The sequence below is a fragment of the Dasypus novemcinctus genome, chromosome 2 (assembly GCF_030445035.2).
Source record: "Dasypus novemcinctus isolate mDasNov1 chromosome 2, mDasNov1.1.hap2, whole genome shotgun sequence".
NCBI classification, from domain to species: Eukaryota; Metazoa; Chordata; class Mammalia; order Cingulata; family Dasypodidae; genus Dasypus; species Dasypus novemcinctus.
In genome coordinates, this window is record NC_080674.1 from 128,399,058 (window position 1) to 128,421,048 (window position 21,991).

The following is a 21,991-nucleotide window of genomic DNA, read 5'->3' on the forward strand; positions in this document are numbered from 1 at the left end:
GGGAGCCCCATGCACAAGGAGTGTGCCCCGTAAGGAGAGCCGCCCAGCGCAAAAGAAAGAGCAGCCTGCCCAGGAATGATGCCGCCCACACGGAGAGCTGACACAAGATGATGCAACAAAAAGAAACACAGATTCCCGTGCCACTGACAACAAGAGAAGTGGACAAAGAAGAAGATGCAGCAAATAGACACAGAGAACAGACAACTGGGGTGGGGGGAAAGGGAGATAAATAAATAAATAAATAAATCTTAAAAAAATAATAATAGTTAACATTGTGGTTTCTGCAACTTGCCATTGTTATTTACTAAGTCCCAGGATACAACCAAAAGTTTTGAAACTTTTTGAGAATATTGTTCCTGGTGCATATCTGCAGAGAAGAGAATATACTGTGACTTTTCAAGGGCTTTGTCAGCGCTAGAAAACATGCTTGCCTATATAGACCCTGAGACATAAAACAAGACCATAAAATTTTTACACTTTCTCTAAAGTTAGAGCTATGACCACCAACAACTTTCTACCAGCCACTTTCTTCTCTCCGGTTGGCAACACACACAAAATAAGATATCCAGAAATAACCTTGAGATAGACTTTAATAAAGAAAACAGCCTTGTCCTTGGTGAGTTTATGTGCAGTTCTCTCATTGGGGAGAATGTTCTAAACCAACCATACAGGCCTAATCTCTCTGTATAATTTTCTTTATGTGAGATGACCCAACCTGGAAGTTGGTTCTGTCATTCTCAGGAGACATCTGGCAACCTGGCCTCTTGTCAGTATAGCTTTAACATCCTTAAGGATTTCATTTGAAAAACTTTGTGTATTTCCACTTTAACAGACAATACTGTATCATTTTAAAGGCAATACTAATTCTAGTGAGGACCAATGAAACAGACATTAGGGCTAGCCAGGGCTCACTCCCAATGCCCACAATCCAAATTAGTGCTTTTGTAAAATGACAAATTATGGCAGGTTTTAGTCAATACTGTTAAAGCAGCAATTGCCTCAGTTCTACTACTCTTCTTCTCCCTTAACCATGGCTCAAGCCCCTCTCTGTTCTCTGACTCATCATTCAGTGATGAATGACATCATTCAGTGGCTGTTGGAGGGGCAAGAGGCTAATAGCATTGGAAGAAACAATGATTAAATACAGAGTATTGTGGCATTTTATTTCATGTTATACAAAAACTTCACTGACTTATTTAGATCTTTTTCAAGACATCTGCCTTCCTCTAACCTATTCACAGCTCATTCAGGGCTCTAGGGCAGGAAGGAAGAATAAGAGCGCATTTCAGGTTCTTCCATTATCCTGTAGTGTAACAGGTGGAATAGTCTCTGCTGTCACTGAGACACCTGTTTAGCCTCATTAGGAAGATGCTCTTCCAAAGAAGTGCAAATTTAAGAACTGTACCAGAGCTGTAAAATGTTTTCCTTTCTCATTAAGCCTGACATTTCAGTACTTTGTTGCAAACTAGAAACCTATGATACTGTTGGCATGAAATTTTGCAAGTACATAGTACACACTACAGAAAAAGAAAGGAAAAGAACTGAAGTGACAGCATTGTTGATGTTACTTTATAGCCAGGGTCACTTTATGACAGTTACAAACAGTAGCTGAACCAGTTTTTTTGTTGTTGGTTTTTATTTCTCTCCCCTTCCCCGCCCCAGTTGTCTGTTCTCTGTGTCCATTTGCTGCATGTTCTTCTGTGTCCACTTCTGTTATTGTCAGCAGCAGGGGGATCTGTGTCTCTTTTTGTTGCGTCATCTTGCTGTGTCAGCTCTCAGTGTGTGCGGCACCATTCCTGGGCAGGCTGCACTTTCTTTTGCGCTGGGTGGCTCCCCTTACGGGGCGCACTCCTTGCACGTGGAGCTCCCCTACGTGGGGTGGCACAGCACTCCTTGCCCGCATCAGCACTGCACATGGGCCAGCTACACATGGGTCAAGGAGGCCCAGGGTTTGAACCGCAGACCTCCCATGTGGTTGGCGGACGCCCTAATCACTGGGCCAAGTCTGCTTCCCCAGAACCAGTTTTAAGACAGCCATGGACAACCGCTAGAACACCTGTGATCAGACCAGCCTATGTAATGATATGTAAGGACAGTTCAGGGTGGGCTGTACCTAGAAAACCAAGCACATTTGTTTGTCTACTCTATTCCAAAATCACCCACATTTTCCATGGCCAAAGGTTTTGTCTAATTTCCTGGATTTCTATTTCACTCTATTTCAAAGAAAGTAAGCATCTGCTTCACTTTTAGAAGTAGGAACCTATCCAGAATGTACTGTCAGCCACCGGAACAACAGAGCAATGGTCTGTTAGGTTGTGGTGGGTGTTGGAGACAGCCGAGATGTCATTATGCCCTAGGGCTTGGATTTTCTCTGGAAATTGAGGAAGGGTACAAGCGTATATATATGTCACTGTATAGTTCTTGCAATTTCTTTTACTGATGAAGGTTTGAAATTCAGATGTATTTTTTCATAGAAATAACAGCTGTTACTCAATTTCAGAAATGGAAATTTTACTCTGCAAAACTTCTTTGAGATCACTTGTGGAACTACTATAATCAATCTGTCTCCATTCTGCATACTGAGATATACTCAGAAATATTATATGATATCCCCTATAATTTGTTATAGGACAGTAGGTTCCTGTGTAAAATATTCATCTCTCAGGAACATAAGGCTCTACGTAGAACATACTTGGAAATATATTCCTGTCTTATTTTCCCTATCTTATTTATTTGGCCTTAGAAATAATAATCATGGATACACTGAAGCAGTGTATTATGAAAATCCTTTTCTATATATAAATAACACATGTAAATATATGCTATAAACAGTTACACAAAATAACCTTTAGACAGAGAGCCAAAGACAGTCTGATAGATCAAAAGATAGATGGATGTAATATTATTTTATAATTTCTATTTCTAAATTCTTCACCTTTCCCTACCTGGAGGTAAGTATGCCTGAAAATTAGGAATCAAATATTCTCTACAAAATATTAGACTTTCCAAACCCTTTGTAATATATAATTTCTCCCATAAAAATATCAATAACATATAGTATAAGTAAATTTAAATGCTATATAGGAAATTGACATTATCCAATCAAGTTGTCTTTAATAAAAAAGCATTGAAACATATATCCATTAAGATAAGGAAGTGACAAATGGTTTAATAAGCTAATACTAGTTAATGAATAAATATAGTATATTAGTTATCTATTGATACATAGCAAAATTAACCACTAAAAACAACAAACAGTCATTATCACACATTTATGTGTGTCAGGATTCTGGGTGCAGTTTAGCTTGGTGCCTCTGGCTCAAGGTCTCTTATGAAATTACAGTCAAACTGCTGCCTGGGGCTGTGTTGTCATTAAAATACTTGACTGTAGGAGGGTGCACTTTCAAGCATAATCCTTTGGCTGTTGGCAGGCCTCTGCAAATCTGCCTCTAAGACAGGGGTTCTTAACCATTTTTGTTCCATGGACCCCTTTGCCAGTCAGGTGAAAATCATGGACCCCTTGGCAGAATGTAGCAGGAGATAGTTTTATGGCATTCAACTAGCATTGGGTCTAACAACTACAGTAAGTTTGAAGTATAGATGAGCGAAGTGATTTTTTGAGTTATGCAACTATTGTAATGTGATATGAAATAGTACTACTATAATTTATTGCATACATTCATAAGGGAAAGAAATGCTAGATTTCAATTAGAGGTCAGAGAAAATAAAGATTGGAAGTTTCTTTTCTCAATTCAAGTTCATGGACCCCGTGAAATGAACGTGGACCCCTGGTTAAGAACCCCTGATATAAGCTGACTTACATAGCCCTATCCCCAGGGCTGCCTCACAACATAACAACTGATTTCTTCGAAAAAGACAAGCGAGAACACTCAAGATAGAAGGCACAGCCTTTTATTTAATGCCATCTCAGAAGTGACATCCTATAACATTTACTGTATTCTATTCATTAGCAAGTCAGAAAGTCCAGCTCACTCAAGAGAAGGAGATTACACAAGAATGTGAATACCAGGAGACAGGGATCATTTGAGGTGATCTTGGTGGCTGCCTTACACATATGATATTGCCATTCTCTTGGAACTATATCCTTTGGTGGCAAGTAGGCTTTATCAACGGCCATTTCTTATTTATGGTAATTGATTCAAGTATTCTATAAAATGTGGTTTCTGACTACTTCAGTTTTTTGTACCTGCTGGACTCAAGGCTCTGATAAGTAAATTTAAATATAATTTCTTCTTCCATATAAAGAAAATTACATTTTCCAGGGTGGGCTATTTTTGACACTGCAATGAGCCGTTTGAGCTTTCCATACTATTTAAAGTCACCTTCAAAAGTAATTTCCAAATATCAAATAATTGTTAAATGCCAATATATTGTTTGGAAATAAGATTATGAAATCCTTCTGTTCAACATTAAGAAAGTAAAGTTTAGACCTACAAATCAATGGATGGAGACTGACTGCTTGAGTTTAGCAAAATATTTTTCTGGTATAGCAAGAAAAGTTTACATATTTGATGGAGATTAAAAAGCTAGATAGACCAAAATATGAAAGAATTAGAAAACTTTGTTCATTCTGGGTCTATCTTTGCCTCCATCTTTTAGAAATAAAAAAGGAAAAAACAGAATATAAATTTTAAAAAGAGGTACAATATATATAACTCCATTTTAACCTAGTGCCAGTCATAAACTCATTCAATTCATTATTTGTCAAAGTAAAAATTTTTATTCAAGTCTTCCTCCAAATTGTCTATAATATTGATATTATAATAATGATATTAGCATCATTGAGGATTACATTTAAATTTCAATAAAGTCATTATTTCTGTCCCTTCAATCTTCTAAAGGATTTTTTATATGTTCTGTAGTGGGTTATTGTACTTTAGGCTCTCTTTCTTGAGAGAGAAGTAATGGTATCAGACCATCAGAATCACATTGCATCCCTACTATTTATCATTTTTTTAAAAATAAGTAGGGGTGAGGCAAATCTTGTGACCCATGGGTATTTCAGAAGTTGTCCTGGTTGGAGGACTAAATCCTTTTAGAGCATGTCACCCTGATCTGGATCATGCCTGCAGTTGGTCCCAAATTGAAACTATTGGATGTGACAAAAGACAGATACTACTGATTATGTATATCTGCAAATCACATCTCATAGCACTATATTCTTCACAAGGTTTTTCGTAATACCCCTTGTTGAAATGATTTATCACTTTCAAGAATACCATTTTAAAATATTTCCAGCAATCACATACAACACATGCCAAGAATGCTATAAATTAGATAATTTTAAATACATAGAGTAATTTCATTTCCCTAACTGCTTTTTATTATGTAAGTAGAAGATAGTATTCTCAATTTAGAGGCTATTCATAATGATAGTGCAAGTTCATGTAAGAATGTTCACAAAATATTATATATATCATTTTCGAGCATACCATAAAGAATAATGAATTAAACAACTTGTCACCTAAAGTAATAGTAAAATGTAGTTTTACCAAAGCATAAAGGGCACTAGTATGAATGCATATAAATCAAACTGCCAAGATTTACAAGTTAAACAATTTAAAAGGGAAATAATGAGAGCTAAGAAGTTAAGTTTCATTAAAACATTCAAGCTTATTCCATAGGCCAAAAAATAAAAATAAAAAAGCCGATTACCAACTGATTTCCAATAAATTAACATAAATCTCTAAATCTCTATTTTAATTCCTACTAGCAAACATCTCTTTCAAATATTATGTGAATTCATGAACTTTAGATTTGAAACAATATGGCTGTCCTTTTCTGAGGGACTACTTCCTTAATGTGAAAATGTGGTCTTATTCAAGACCCTTAAGAACACTGAAAAAGTTAGCTTGCCCTGACAATGAGAAAACCTGTGATTTTAGAAAAAGTATAGTTTTCAAAAGATGCCCATGTGATTTAGCAGATATTTATCAGCTCCCCCAAAATAAGAGCTTTCATTTACATGGATATATATAACTCAGGGATAAGAGTATCACAGTGAATTTTTGTTTAGACTCCCTAAACCTTTATTCCGTCACTACCTTGTCCTTTTGTGTATCTTACCCTAACAGTACAACTCAGTTATAATTCCTCACCAACTGTTTTAGTTTGCAAAAGACTTCCAAGGTACATGGCTGATCAGGCACGTGGCAAGGCACAATGTGATGTTTGCCAGTCACTGCCTTCTTTTCCAGGCTCCATTGCTTTCAGCTTCTGGCTGCCTCCAGATTTCTCTCTACTCCTGTGGCTTTCTCTCTCCCACGTTCCACTGATTTCAGCTTCTGGCTACCAAAGCTTCTTCTCACTGTTTTTTGGATCTTTTATCTCTGTGTCTCAGAATTTTTTTCCCACTTTTAAAGTACTCCAGTAAGAGGATTAAGATCCACCCTGGGCCACTAAATCTAACCAAATGCCCTTGGCTAAAGTAATTTAATCAAAAGGCCCCATCTTACATAGGTTTACATGCACAGGAACGGATTAGTTCTAGGGACACAATCTGAGGTCCAACCAGCTTCAAAAACAGTCACAAAAACTTAAAATACCACTTCATTATTGTACTTGGGTAAGTTTGACATTTTCAGTAATTTTCTCCTCCTTTACTTGCATTCCTCCTTTTCTTACTATAACTTCTTAAAAAATGTTTGTATCAGAAAATATACTGTGTTATCATATTCCTATGATATCCTGTGTGATCTTGATTTGTCCATGTTCCTTTTATTATGAATTCCTGGACAGTCTCCACAGATTTTATAAAACTAGAGTAGAGTCTGATGGTAACAAAGGATACAGCCAAGGTCCCGAAATCATGAAGGGTTAGCTCTTAGTGATGTTAAATATTTAGAGTCCCATGGGAAGCTCTGAGGTTCATTCAGGATTTAGGATTTGTTCAGCTATAGAAGACCTACAGCCTTCTATTTGCCAGTCCTATCACAAATTTGCAACTATTTCTGGACATGTGTCTGCCTATCTGCTTGCATTATTGGTGCAATCAAATGTCATCTCTAGAGGAAACTATTCTAAACTTTCTTTTACACATAAGGAAATAAAGTGAAGCATTTCCCAATCATTCCCCCTACCCATCTGAGTGAATCAATTATTTATTCATTTATCCATTCATTCATCACCTATTTATTGTTAAAATGTACCAGTCAATATCTTAAGATACTAGAGATTCACAGACAAGAAAAGTTTACCTGTCATTGATCAACTGAAATTTTTTTTTATTGAGACCTTCAGATCTAAGGTTGAAGTAGTCACTACCATAATTTCAATATCATAAAAACAGTGGACCAAAATCAAAATCCAGGTAGGCTTTTTTGCAAATCAAAAATGGCAACTCTTGTAACTGGACCCAGAGTAGCAAGTGAACAGTACACTTGTATAATGAATATCTCCTTTGCCAATGTAGACAGGCTAGCCATGAAGTACAGGCAAGATTTTGGCCACCTATTGACCCCAGAGTTGTACCCCTTGGACAGAGAATACAAAATTAACAACCAGACACGGCAGTCTTATTTTAGGTGATGGAACTCAGAATGGATTTTGGTGCAACACTAAATTAACACAATGCCTATATCCAAATAACTAACTTGAGAAGACTGAGGTGTAAAAGATGTCCAGGGCCAATCCAGATATCAGGGAGAACACTGAAAAGAATCTCAAAGCCAAAAAAATGAAAATAACTCTGATCTTCCACAACAATAAAATTCTGGCAATCTTTGTAGTTGGTGGTGTTCCAGGGAATGGCTTTATCTGCTAGCAAAAGTAAGAAAAGTGAAATAACTTTATAACATGCTCTTTCTAATAAACTTTTTTCCCAATTGGATTAAAAACTCCCTATGAATAGGGACCTAAACTAAGAATGCCATGAACTTTGGGGGTACATACTCAATGCAAAGCATCAAAATTCTACTTTGTGCAAAAGAAAGAAAAGAGAAAGATTTTAAAAATCGGTCAGGTATAAATGAAAAATTTCTACAATTATAGACAATTATTGTTTGAAGAAGGGCAGTTTCAAGTGTCCTGCATATCCTAAAATATCTCCATATCTCATTAACTTTAGTTAGTGCTTTTCTAGTAACCATGCATGATTGCATGTCATCAATTTGGTAAGTGGGAAGTTTGATAACACCATTTTTCTATATCAGGAAAATACATACTCAGCTTAGCTTTGGGCTTTTAATTAAATGGACCTCAAAACCTTCATTTATTAAATTTTATTGCACATTTTTTAACACAAATTTATTCATGCTCAAAGACAAGAAGAAATTATTATAAAGATTACTGAAGTTTATATTATTTCTAGCCCAGAAAAAAAGATGTAAGTAAAGCCTGCATTCTTTTAACTATATTACAAGTTTCATAATGGGTAGACCAAGTCTAATAATAAGTGGATAAAAATATCAATAGTAATATGTGTTGATAAAATATAAATAACATTGTTTAAATGTGGTCTATATAAAAGTCACTGCAATATCTGTGACATACAACAGTCCTAGATTCTGGCTAACACAAACTGTCATTCTCCCTTACAGAAAATACACCTGTCTAAAAACTTTCATTACTATTTCCAAACCTACACTGCAACCTCAATTTGTCACTTGATATTTAGAAACTGATATATTTTTATCCTCACCCCCACATTTCTCTCACTGTGCAACCACTTCAGCTACTCTCAGCAGAAATATAACTAGTCTATAGTTACTAGTTTGTATTTAGAGACTTCTTTATACATGTACTCCATCCTCCAATCCAATGAATAATGGTCTCTTCAAAAGCCTCTTTATATTTTTTTTATTTAAAAGAAATACTGAAAAACACAGTTAAGTAAAATCATTCTCAATCTCACTATGTAAAAACACATAAAAATTTAATGTATATAAAGTTAGCAGTAATATTTTGATAATGTTCTTTAGTCATTTCTAACAAATGTTCCACAACAATGCAAGGTATTGGTGGTGGGATCCTCTATGGGAGTTTTATATGGTACTCATGATTGTTTTGAAAACTCACAAGTTCTGAGATAAAAAAAAAGTTAATAATAAACCACACCATCCTTTCTCTAATTCATCCAATTATAATTGTTAGAGGTCGCCATGGTTTAATGCTTGGTGCCCATCTTTTCTGACATTATAATATTTTTATGCAGACACCTTTCCTCATATGTGTCTATGTGTATATAAACTAGCATATTCAACCTTGATCTTTTCTAAATATTGTATCATGTGTACACATACACACACTTTGCTTTTTCCATTAATAATATCTTATAGATATCTCTCCATATTAACACAACCCTTTTTTCTATTAAAGGGTTGCATGATACTCCATTGTATACCTTTCTTATAATTCATTTGTCAGTGTTCCATTGGCAGACGACTTGCTTTAAGTTTTTTATTTTGATATACAACATTTCAATGAAGTTCCCATACATGTTTATGTACTCTTTCTGAACCACATTTTTCCATACAACATATTTCTCAAAGTAGTATTGTTAAAATGTATATAAGATTCTTGAGAACAGGATCCATGCTTTCTCTTTCTTTTGGTTTGCAACAGGATTCACATAACAATCCAAAATATAATGGTCACTAAATGGTGTTAAAAAGACTCTAGTTAATTGAGTGGTTTCTATTATAAAAGTAGGACTGATCTTTGTGAATACCCTGAACAAAGATAATTTACTGACCATTTCATTTTTTCCTACAGCAATAAATTCTATATACCATCCAAAACTTCATTTAGGAAGGCTCTACTGATGGGCAACTCTTTATTGAAAAGCAGTTTCCTATTCTGCTTGACTGATACAAATGAAATTCATCTTTCCAGTGTCACTGAGTGAGCACCTACAGCTATTTACTGCATTCTAACATACCACTCATTACTGAGAAAAGATATAATGTATTAGATGAGTACAGTATAATTGAAAATGTACTGTCCTAAGACAAGCTTGTTTCTATGAAATATGTAACTCTGTTCCAGGGCTCCCTAAGCACGCAGCTTTTCCACTCATGAAGTAAAAGAAATTAAATAGACAAGTTCTATGGTCATTTCTGCCTCTAAAAGTCTCAGCTCAAATATATTGACCATGAAGATAGTATTGCCAGGTTATTTAACTTCTAAAATATTCCTTAAATTGATTGAAAATAGCAGAAGTATTGAAAACATTTTTTCAAGATTCATTCAAATTGTATAAAACTTGAAATAAATTTGTGTATATTCTCTAAAATTGCTAACAGGGAAACTGGATATACTGATTATTACCATACAATATTTTTGTGAAGATTTACTGAGGGAATTGATTTAGTGTGTTTACCACATACAGGCACTCAGTGAATATTATTTGGCATCAATATTACCACTGGAAAACCCTTGGAGTGTATGCCCTATACCTTGCTTTAAATTATAGAAATTACTCAAAATAGCAGTTTTATAATCTGTAGTGTCTTAGCCTCTTTAAAAATTAAAAAAAAATACTTTCAACATATTTTCTAATGAACTAGTATAAAGAGAGCTAAGAAATAACAAGCAAAAGAAATTACAATCAGTCAATCACATCAATCATCAATCACCATTAGTTTATCTAGGGATACCTACCCCAACCACTGAAAGAACCCTGTGTTATGTAACTTGGATAACAGTGGCAAACCACATCTTTTGTGGAAGCATCCTTGCAGAGTTCTAGTACTCAAAAGAACTATTACTAGCATACATAAAGGCCAGTGCATGCATGTTTTATGTATTTTATTTCATAAAATTTCAAATGCTAACAAATTACAGCAAGCAGGGATATATACAAAACTAAACTCTTTAGAGCTAGAAAGGAGACTCAAAATGCTGGCCCAATTTCAAATCAGTTCTCCCCTAAGGTATAACATAACTATTGTCCATATGGAAACCAGAAGTTTCATCTATACTCCTATGTTCCAAATGTAATTTCATCCTTTCACCAGTAGGAGCTTTCCCTGCTGTATTATGACGCATGCAGTTCTCATCCCCCACTCTCTTCTAAGACCATTGTCAAATCCAGCCTTCTCTAAATTAAGGCCATCACTGATCCTTCTCCTATGCTTGGTTAGAGATGTTAGTAAAGCTAGCCTTCTATGAATGAAAGTAGCTCTCCACTTTGACATGAGACCCTAAAATCCAAGTCTCTTCTACTTTTCACATGTGCTTCTTATTCTTCTAGCATCAGGTGCTCCATAAATATTTTTGCAATTCAATTGAATTGAACTGAATTGAAGATGACTCTTAATTCCACCTTTAAGAATATAAAGCTCAAAATCAACATATGAGCACTGTCCTCCATTAACAGTGGAACTAAATAAAAATAACTCCTTAAATAAACTTCAACTAAACCATTAAGCAAACTATAACTCCCCCTTAACTTTGCTCCTTAAGTGTAATTTGAAACCTGGAATGTTTTGGGGAATTGAGGGAATTTGGTCCCTAATTCATTTTATTAACAGTATTTTTTAGTGTATTGTATCTGGTATTATGGTAAATGTTGGCTACTCAAAGGTGAAAACACAGACATTCCTTTGACAAAAAGAACCTTTCAATTTAGTGAAGTAAAAAGTAAATAGATAATTATAACTCAGTGTCACGACAGGGTAAATACAAGGGATTGAGGGATCCCTTCTTGGAAAATGAAATCTTCTGAAAGATAATCCAAAAGAATGATGGAAATTAGCAATGATTTAAAAGTAGAAGGATTGAGTAGATACAGTTGCATACTGAGGGAAAGCAGGATCTTCAAGAGAGCTATCAGAAGATAAATGTATTTTAATTTTGTCGTTCTCTGTTACACTCACAAAAGGGTATTTCTGGGTTCAACTAACATGCAAATTTATGCCATACCACTCAGAAGGACACAGAATAAGAAATGCAGCTCAGTTATATAATATCAAGCATCCATCTTTAGTTGGAATCCTTGTAGTAGTTCATGCAGTTCACACAATTCACAGATCTGTCCAGAAGCTATCTTCTCTCTATAACAGCTCAGATGCCAAGACACAAAAACCACGTAAAGTGGTTGGGAGATGACCTGACTGAAAAGCCTTATTTCCACAGTAGTCAATATCTCTTATCAAAACTACAAAGCCTCCAAGAAGCCCACAAAGGGACATCCAGGAACAAGCATTATTCCTCTCAGGGAAGCCCAATGTTAAGTCATCAAACAGAAGTAATTTTTCCAAAGCAATTTTGCCTAGAAAAATACTTCACATTTTAATAGAGTTTGACCAGTTACCAGTGGTCATAATTTCGTGCAGAAGGGGAAAGAGGTTTGTTAACCTTCTTCCCACAATCTTCTGTTGTTAGAACCTGTCTACTCTTCTGGGATAAACAATTAAACAATGTTCCAGGTACTGGACAGAGCATATCGAAGCCTATGGGAAGAGAACAAATGGTACATGACAGTGTCTAAAAGAAAGTTCATAATGACTGAAACGTAGTGAGGGGAACGTGGATAAAGTGCTGAGAATAGCAAAAGGAAAGCAAGGGAGAAAATAATTTGTAGGACTACAGCTTATCCTAAAAAAACAGTGTAGAAGTACTAGAAGGTTTAAAGCAAGAGAATGATTTAATCATATTTACATTTTAGAAAAATATCTGTGTCACAATATGTACAGTTACGTAGTGTAGATTGGAAGAGTGTAAGTAAGCCTGATTTCTCATGTTTGCCCCTACAGGTCCACTATCCACCCTTTCGCAACTTTCCCCACTCTGCTAGTCTGAACAGACTACAACAATAATTTCCCTTCCTTATGGCATCCTGTTAGAATTAGCCCATAGGGAGCCCTGGAAAAGAGCTGAAGGAAGGAGGAGAGGGAAGTCAGAGTATTTATTTCCATAGATTCTTCCCTTCAAGTTTTCCTGAGGTTGGCGCAGCCCTTGAACAGGTGTAATTGCTCCTCTCCAGATGGTCCTGTCTGAACAGCTTTCTCTCACCTGGTAATCACTCCTCCCCTTGAGACTAGCTCCAGCATACTGCACTATCTCTTTTGGCTTCACTGCCTTTACCTTTGTATATAATCCTTTTATTAAACCCTTCTAAAATTATCCTAATATGAATGTACCATATATATTTTACTAGGTACCACACTGATCACAATAAGGCATTAGACAAGGCAACAAATTAAGAGTTGTTGCATATACATGTATAGCAAACCCTCAGTACTGTGCCCAAGATCCCTCAGAAACCATTTACCATTTGCATGCCCCTTCCCCCTCTTCTATATGCCTTTTTTTCTAATAAACCTTTAATTCTATTAGAAAGACAGCCAGCTGTCAAGCTATGGGAGCTACTTTGCCAGGACATGCCAACAAGCAGAGAGCTTGAGTGTTTACATATCCCTAGAGTTGTCCATAAACAATGACTGTTGGTACAACAGTAGGAAAACCCAGCTCTTGCCTAACTCAGAACACTAAAGTATGTCTAAGCTTCACAATTCTCCTGTAGGAACAACTGAAGTGTTTCTACATGCAGGTCCCAGGGCAAAATCAAAATGCATGGATCCTTGTTCAAAAAGCAAGAAATCAGTGACATTAAAGGCACTAAATTAAACATAAAAGCATAAACTGTAAAACTTTTACTAGTCTTCCACACCCTCTTTCTTGACTTGTCTTGGTGATTTTATTTGCTATTCACTGTCATTCTAAGTTAAAATTTTAAATTATAGCATGAATGTCACTATTCATCTTTATGTTGTACAATGCCAATTTTAACTATAATTATAAGAGAACTTAATTCATGCAAAATCACAAGTTACACAGTTTGTATTTTAAGCTTATATGTGTGCTTGTGTTTCATTCTTACCACTACCATGGAAATGCCACACAAAATTAATTTCATTTCATTTCTTGATAGCCATATATTGTACCAACACTATCGGCATACTGATAAGTAAGAAAGAACTGGAAAGAAAGGAAATTATGAATTGCTCTATTTTTACGTTTCTTACTGTGTCACCATTTTTAGCATAAGTGGTTAGCTAACAGAGGGAAGTAACATGAGTGAGACAGGACATGATAGGATCCTTGGTCATTCATGTTTCTTAGAATGTCATTGACTTCTTTCTACATTCCAAGCAAGTTCAGGTTCAAAGGAAAAGCATGGTCTCCTGGGAACCTGGGCTGTGGGCACGTCTTCTTACTTAGACATAGCCTTAATACACTTACCTTGTACTTTCTGTGAGTCTTCTGAACTCCCACACATCATGGGTCCACCAGAGTTCTGTGCTTACAGGCATTGTGAATGCTATGTGTTAATGGACAAGGAACAGTGAATATACAAACTACAGGTATCACCTCTGCTCAAGAGTATGGTACATTGTCCCATCTTCACTTACTAAGGACAAATTCTAATATAAAATAATATTTCAAGATGATGGTAGCTAAGAATTGAACTATGAGCAGGCAGGCCTTGTGCAACTGCACAGTTGTAAGTCCATGGAGCCAGCCTTGTCTACACTGGATTTTGCTGAATACTCACCCTTTTTCTTCTGCTCTTTCTGTTTCCCCTACGTCCTTGATTGCTTCTCCTGGCAGCATGTCCTTATTCCATCACTTACATATGAATCCCTTCTTTAGGATTTCCTTTTAGGAAAACTAGCAGTTGTAGTTTGAAGCTGTATGTACCCCAGAAAAAACACTCTTAAATATCATCCATTCCTGTGGGTATAAACCCATTGTAAGTAACACCTTTTGAAGAGGCTTTTCAGTTAAGGCATGACCTACTTTATTCAGGATTGTTCTTAATCTCTTACCAGAGTATTTTATAAGATAATGGAATTCAGACAAAGAAAGAAAACCACAGAAAAAAGAAGCTGAAATCAATGAAACCTGGAAGAGAAGGGGGAAACCAGCAGATGATGCCATGTGCCTTGCCATGTGTCAGAGGAGTCAAGGATTGCTGGCAATTGGTCTTCAGGAAGAAAAAACAGCCTTGATGATGACTTGATTTGGATATTTTCCTGGCCTCAAAACTATAAGTCAATAAATTGCCATTGTTTAAGTCAACCCATTCATTGGTATTTGTTACAGCTTCCTAAGAAACTTTGATTTTGGTACCACATTTCCAAAAATGTGGAAACAGCTTTGGAATTGGGTGATGGGTAGAGGCTGAAAGAATTGTGAGGTGCTTAATAGAAAAAGCCTATATTGTTTTGAGGGGACTGTTGGTAGAAATATGGATGCTAAAGGTACTTCTGATGAGGTCTCAAAAGAAAATAGTGAATGTGTTATTAGAAACTGGAGGAAAGGCAATCCTTATTTTAAAGAGGCAAAGAACTTGGGAAAATTGAGTTCTGATGTCAGATGAAAGGCAGAATTTTAGCATCATGAGCTTGGATATTAAGCTGAGGATATTTCCAAGCGAAATATGGAAAGTGCAGTCTGGTTTTTCTATGCAGCTTATATTAAAGTGCAAGAAGAAAGGGATAAGCTGAAAACTGAACTCATGGGACAAAGAAACCAGATATTGATGATTGGAAAATTCAGAGTTTCTGAAAAATGAGTTCATAAAGAAAAGTGCTCCATGTGAAGGTTTAATTGAACAAGGACCCAGTTAGCCACTTAAGTGCAAGTCAGCAATGGAGATCCAGGATGGATCTATAGAAAGTCCTACTGTCTGATGGATTGGACTCCTGCATACTACATGCAAAAACTGAAAAGTTTTTCGTAAGATCTGTATGAATGGAACCACTGCCAGACTGTACTGAAAGAGAGAGAAAAAGGAGAGACTGAAGTAAAAAACACTTCAGGGGACCGTGGAACTGAGGTATGGACTGAAAACATCTTCTCAGGGCAAGAGAGCAGGCTTCCCCATACATGTGGAAAGAGTGAGCCTGCAGTGGTGATGGAAAGGGCAGACCTTCTGCCCCATTGCTCAGTGTGGTAATTTGAGATTATTTATGAGTTCCATAAAGAGAGATTATGTTTGTAAACTGATTATCCTCTGGGGGTGATAACCCTTTGATTATATTAGATTCAGCTGAGATGTCTAATTAAATTATGTCAAGATTAGGGCTTTGATTCAACCATGTCATTAGAGTGTGACTCAGAGTTGAGTACCAGCGCCCTTGGTGGGCTGACAAAACAGACTCTAACACAGAAGCAGATACACACAGGAGAAGAACATAGAGGAAAAGAGACAGCTCATTGGACAAAGCAGGGGCCCAGGGAAGTGAGATAAGACTGATAGTCTACAGCTGACCTTGTGAAGAATACAGAGAAGCTAAGCCCAGAAAGAAACAAGCCCTGGGGAGAGAGATGAGCCATATGCCAAGCTACAGATGAGATTGGAAGAAGTTGGGGCCATGGAGCCTTGGGACAAAGAAGGGAGACAGACATTGCCCACCATTTTGCTTCAACATGAAGCCAATGACTTTGGGTAGGAAAGTATCTCTTATGGTACCTTAAGTTGGATTCCTTAGGGCCCTGTGATTATAAACTTCTATCCCAAATAAATACCTTTTATAAAAGCCAACTGAGTTCTGGTACTTGCATTAGCACTTCTTTGGTGACTAATATATTCAGGGAGAGTGGTGTCATGCCAGTGTTCTCAGAAGTTGAAGCCTGTGCCCCAGGGCTTGCAGAGTGCAGAGAGTCTGGCCACCATCACAGTTTTCTCAGAGGGTAGAGCCTATTCTCTAGGGATTTTGGAGAGTCTGGCCACCACCACAGTGTTCTGAGAGGGTTGAGCCTGTGCCCCAGGGATTTCAGAGAGTCTGGCTATCCCTGCAATGTTTGGACAGGGTGGAGCCTTCATCCCAGTGTTCAGGGAGAGCAAGTCCATCGTGAAAGATCTTAGAATTAAAATTAAAAAGAAACCCATTTTAAAAACTGGCAAGGCATTTGAATAGACCCTTCTTCAAAGAAGAATTACAAATGACTAAAATGCACATGAAAAGATGCTCAGCATCACTAGCTGTTAGGGAAATGCAAATCAGAACTACAATGAGATATCATCTTATACCCACTAGACTGGTGGCTATTAAAAAAACGTAGAACTAAAAGTGTTGGAGAGGATGTGGAGGAATGGTGCCCTTATCCACCGCTCATCCACTGCTGGTGGGAATGCAGAATGGTGCAACAATTGTGGAGGACAGTTTTGTGGTTCTTCAGGAAGCTAACTATAGAACTGCTGTATGATCCAGCAATTCCACTGCTAGGTATATACCCAGAAGAATTGAAAGCTGTGACATGAACATATATAAGCATTCCAATGTTTACAGTGGCATTAATCACTGTTGCTAAAAGTTGGAAACAACCTAAATGTCCATCAACAGAAGAATGGATAAGTAAACTCTGGTATATACATACTACTCAGCTGCAAAAAGGAATGCAGTGTTAACAAATGGGATAACATGGATGAAACTTGAAGACCTTATGTGGAGTGAAGCAAGCCAGGCACTGAAGGAAAAACATTACACGACCTCACTAACATGAATTAGACAAATTGAGCAGACTCACAGAGCTAGAGTCAGGAAGATAGGTTTACAGGAGACAGAAAGGGAGAACAAGTTTGTGAGTCAATGCCTATATGGGCAAAATCTATAAGGTGGAAGTGTGTAGTTGTGCAGTGGACGGGCATGACAGTGGTACAGTGATGCTATTAGGTTGGGTGGTGCTGGCCTGTGAGGGTGGTAGGTGGGGGGATTGTACTGTCTATAGAACTGGGTGGAGGGTCAGGAGAGGGAGCAGATGCACTCTGGGGATTTGCAGATATGTGTTTGAAACTACAACACTAGGAACGTTTCTTCAGCAAATACTGCAGGGGAGGGTTACTGATTTAGGGTGTTGGATGTGGTGGCATGCGGGACTTGGCACTATTGGGGCAGGCTTCTAGAGAGTACGTAAGTGTTCACCATGTCATAGTTTGTTGTATCAGTAGGTGGAGACCCACACAATGAATAGGAAGGTATTGGACACCCATCCTGGAGCGTCCTGCTATGTTCTCAAGTAGAGGGTTAGGAGTCTCTCGAGTGCATAGGCAGTGCCTAATAGGGGAGGACAGGCCAGTATGTCATCCACTCAGTGTTACTGCAATTAACTATGAATCTTGTTCTTCAAGGCGTGAAACTTGGTAGTTGCCATTGGTCCTGAGGGGAGGAGGAGGGAGGATTGGAATAGAAGGAACATGGGTCATTTTGGGGACATTGGAATTGTTCTACATGATCTTGCAATGATAAATACAGGCCATGTTAAAATTCGTCAAAATTTATCGAAGTGTATAGTCCAAAATGTAAACCATGATGTAAATCATTGACCATGGTTAGTAGCAATGCTTCAATATTTGTACATTAATTGTAACAAATATACCATTCACATGTAAAATGTTATTAATAGGGGACAAGGAGAAAAAGGAGGATGTTGGGTATATAGGTATCCCCTATATTCTATATGTGACTTTTCTGTAACCTAAAATTTCTTTGAAGATAAAACAAAAAAAAATAAGACACTGGGGGGGATAAATGGAAGAAGATGTCACTGTACATATAAGACAATAGGTCTTACGGTGATGAAAGGCATAATGCCAAAATTTTTCTTATTTTATTTTTTAAATTATTTTTTATTATATCAAATTCTTTTTAATTTTTGTATTTTATTTGTCATTTTTAAAACTATCATTTCATTTTGTCATAATTTTGTTCAGTTTTTTTTGTTGGCTTAATTTTTTAAGAAGTTTGGATCACAGAAGGGTTACAGCTGTGGCGGGGGGGATCATTGGTTCAGGGTGTCAGTGATGGGGGATGCCTGGGAGGAGGTTCACCAGGGGCATACTTATAAGGCATATGAACGCGTTCAAGTGTTCATAGGGCATTGTCACGGTGGGTGGAGAGTCACGCAATAACTGAAAGAACAGCCAATTCCCATCCTGGGTAGTTTTGCCACATTCTTTCATGAGACAGCAAGAATCTCCCAAGAACAGGGACAGTGACTAGTGAAGGAGGATGGATGATTGACAGGTCCTTGATAGTGGTGACTGTACTTATGAACCTTTTCTTTTGAAATTAAAACTTGGCCTAGTATTTTAGGGTGCCTAAGAGTTACCTCCTGAGAACTTCTTTGTTGCTAAAATGTGGTCTCTCTCTAAGCCAAAGTCAGCATATAAATGCCTTGCCTTGCCCTGGTGTGGGACATGAGCATCCCTGGCACCGAGGGATTACATCCAAGCACCAACTAGCAATGCAACTGGAAAAATACCTTGACCAAAAGGGGGAAAGGGTAAAGACAAATGAGTTTATATGGCTAAGAGACTTCAAAGTGAGTTGGGAAGTCATTCCAGAGGTTATGCTCGTGCATATCTCAGCAGGATCTCATTGACTGCCAGAGTAAATATTGTTTCCAATAGTGGCCTCTTGAGGGCTCTGGAGATAGTCAGACACAATAGGCAGGGTTGACAACTCAGGAGTTTGGTGCCCTATTGGTGGGCCCTAATTTGGAATCTATGCTCCCCAGTGTGACAGAGTTGGGCTCAGTTGTGGTTTCCCTACACGTGGCTCTTCTGTCCCTATTTGAACCTATAGTTAGTACTACAGTTGATAGGTTTATGTCCAAGACACTTAAATCCTTGGGCTTTCCATTTGCCAGTCAGGCCCTGAATCTCAACAGAGTTGCAACACCTACTCTCCGATTAATTAGACTCACCCAGGACAACTAACAAGGAAACAATGATGGACAATGACCATCCCAAGGAACAGAGAGGGTCTAAAACTGCAAGCAAGATAGTCCGATCCATCTGCCCCATGGGATCTAAGCCCCCTCTCAATTAGAGGCAGAGTAGACATCGCCATCCCAGAATCCTCAGGATTGGGGAATGAATATATACTAGACTTACTGGTATTCTACTATAGGCTTATTTTTATTCCAGCAATGGAAGAATTTTTATCATTGATGTGGAGGCAGTGGCCACCAGAGGTTCTGAGCAGGAGAGGGAAAAATAGGTGTAATATGGGGGCATTTTCAGGACATCGGAATTGCCCTGAATGACATGGCAATGACAAATACAGGCCATTATATATCTTGTCATATCTTACAAAATTGTGTGGGAGAGAGTTTAAAGTATAATGCAAACTATAATCCATACTTAGTGGCAATGTACCGTGCTAACGAAGGATATTGTTCATGGGGAAACTATGGGAGGGGTAGGGAGTGGTGCATATGGGAATCCCCTACACTTTTAATGTAGCACTTATGTAATCTAAGTATCCTTAAAAATAATAATAAAATAAAATGAAAATGAATGAAATAATAGACTCTGCCCTTTGGGACACAAACAGACACACATATGTGTGGAGTGAGTTACTATAGAGTATGTAGTGGGAACCACAAGCTCAGGTACAACAGAGACTCAGCAATAACTGCCTTATTACTTACAGAGCACAAAGGATCCTAACACACAGGGGAAGAGATCCCATTATGGTGGTCTCTGGAAAGGTCAACTGCCTAGATCAGGATAGCAGCTCCACATGCCTTGCTTCATGTTTGAGATGAGGGATATTTGCAATGCCCAAGTGGTGAGCTTTTATACACTCAAGAGGGAGGGGGCCGTGCCAATGAGCAACCTCTTTCAAAAGATTTGAACATACACTGGCAAGCAGCTGGGAGCTGGTTAAAATGTAATATCTCCTTAGCTGCCTGTGATCTCTTGCAAGACAGAAACAACCAAATATTTGCATGCAAACTAGCACAAATGGAAACATACCGAACACCTGTACATAAACAGGCAAGAAGGGAAAAGAAGAGGGGTAGGTGAGGGCTGGAAGATGGCTGCCAAGTATGTCCATGACTTCCCTAGCAACTTGCATATACAAGGAATTATAATATGTAATTCCAAATGAGGTTATATAAAACCTTATGGGAAGTGGATTTGGCTCAATGGATAGAGCGTCCACCTACCACATGGGAGGTCCAGGGTTCAAACTCAGGGCCTCCTGACCCATGTGATGAGCTGGCCCGTGCAGTGCTGATGTGCACAAGGAGTGCCATGCCACCCAGGAGTGTCCCCCACATAGGGGAGCCCTACGTGCAAGGAGTGCACCCTGCAAGGAGAGCTGCCCTGCACAAAAAAAGCAGACTGCCCAGGAGTGGTGCCACACACAAGGAGAGCTGATGCAGCAAGATGACGCAACAAAAAGAGACACAGATTCCCAGTGCTGCTGACAAGAATGCAAGCAGACACAGAAGAACACACAGTGAATGGACAGAGAGAGCAGACAATGGGGGGGGGGGGGGGGGAAGAGGAGAGAAATACAAAATAAATCTTTAAAAAAAAAAAGACCTTATAGAGAAGGTAACATTCTGATTGACCCTTAAAAGATAAAGTGGATTACATGAGAAGATAAAAGAAGATTGGAAGGATGAGTGTTAGATGGAAAGAGGAAGGTGAAGAAGCAGAAAGTAAAGAGAGATGTTCATGGAGAAAGCTTGCCTTTAAAACTGTGGAAAGGGTAATTTGTTGAGCATGGTAGGCAATGGTCTAGGTTTGGTTTTTGGAAGAAGAGCATTAATTTTACTATGACAAGAAATCAAAATTCTTATGATAATACCTACTAGATCCTTCTATTTTCAATCAAAGTCTAGTAAAATAGATGACAAATTTCCTAATGGAAAGAAGAAATATTTTGACATATTAGAATGAGATATTTTAATGTGTATTGTGTTTTATGGCATTGCTTTTCACACTGCATTTCATGTATCACATTTGTATCTATACATTTTATTACTTTGAGGATAAACATTTATATGAAGAGCATCATTTTTCCTAAGCACTAATAGCAGCAGTTGGCATTTAATACTACTCAAAGGAATAATTTTCATAACCTCTCTTTAGGGGACTACATTTTAGTAGTATAAAAGTAGGGGGAAAATAAAAGCAAAGACGGGTATAGAGAAGTAAAATTAATGAGCAAAGTGTTTGGTGAATATCAATCACCTTCTACCAGAAGAGTGTATATGCAAC